Source organism: Crocuta crocuta, unplaced genomic scaffold (genome assembly GCF_008692635.1).
Source record: "Crocuta crocuta isolate KB4526 unplaced genomic scaffold, BGI_CrCroc_1.0 scaffold506, whole genome shotgun sequence".
NCBI classification, from domain to species: domain Eukaryota; kingdom Metazoa; phylum Chordata; class Mammalia; order Carnivora; family Hyaenidae; genus Crocuta; species Crocuta crocuta.
The window spans coordinates 2666958-2667966 of NW_027528991.1; the positions used below are offsets into that span (position 1 = coordinate 2666958).

General features: G+C 61.3%; 1 protein-coding gene across 1 annotated transcript in view; it reads left to right on the top strand.

Moving 5' to 3' along the window:
* The window catches only part of RPS6KA2 (ribosomal protein S6 kinase A2), a 151428-nt gene that overhangs the window by 46291 nt on the left and 104128 nt on the right, over positions 1-1009 (top strand). The gene's annotated exons all lie outside the window — the stretch shown is intronic.

Sequence of the window (1009 nt, forward strand, 5' to 3'; positions counted from 1 at the left end):
CCAGCAAGTGCGACCGACGGGACCCAGATCCCTCCCGGCGGGATGTCATCACCGCGGAGCCGGGGGTGGACGGCGCCTGGGAACGGCCGCCGCTGCAGGTGTAAGGACGAGGCAAACCCCGTAAACCGTACAGCTCACAGCTACGCTTCCCTGCTTTCTGTTTGCAAACCTGGCCCCCGCCGCTGTGAGAAGCCCACCTTCGGCAGCGCGCCGCCTGGGAGCAAGGGCCTGGGGACAGCGTGGGCTTTGACTGTGGCCCAGCCTGGCGCAGCTGGAGTCCTTCTCGGGGGAGCACGGGGAGCACCGGGGCTTTGAAGGTATTCCTGCACCTTGATCAGCTAGTTTGAGACCATGCTGACCTCTCGGGAGGGGCAGCACGGCCACGAGCTCCTCCTCGGGCGCCGGTGCTCTAAGACCTTTATGCTCTAAGGTGATAAAAGTTGTGTTTTTATGAAGTCTGCCATTCGGATAATTCGCTGCTTCAGAAAGTCCTGCTTTTCAGGCGCCTGATGAATTTTCCCGGATTCCCGGTAGTTATTCGCATGGTTCCCGTTTCCATTTCGCCCTGGGGTTTATAAGGTGGCCGCGCTGCTGTCCCGCGGGCGGCGCGGGCTGGGCTGGCGGGGCCCCCGGCCACGCCGGCCACGTGGCAGGGATCTGTGTGTGACCCCGCGACGTGGCCTCGGTGGTCCTGGACCGCAGTCACTCGAAATGGTTTTGAGTTTCTTGAGTTTCTTAGAACTGAAAACCTTTGCCTTTGAATTGTTTAAAATTTAAAAAAAAATTCTCTTTAATTTTATTTCAAAGCTGCCAACGCCCCGGGCTGCCCCCCTCCCGGGCTTGTTGATTCTGGGCTGCACCCCCCGCCCCCGCCCTGGGCTCCGCGGGAGGACGTTAGTGTGACCGTAACGCGACCGGACGAGGACAGCCAGCAGCCCCGCGTGTGCACGCGCCGCGTCCCTGGTGACCTCCCGCGTGTACATGACAAGTCCGAGTCTCGGCAGCGGGC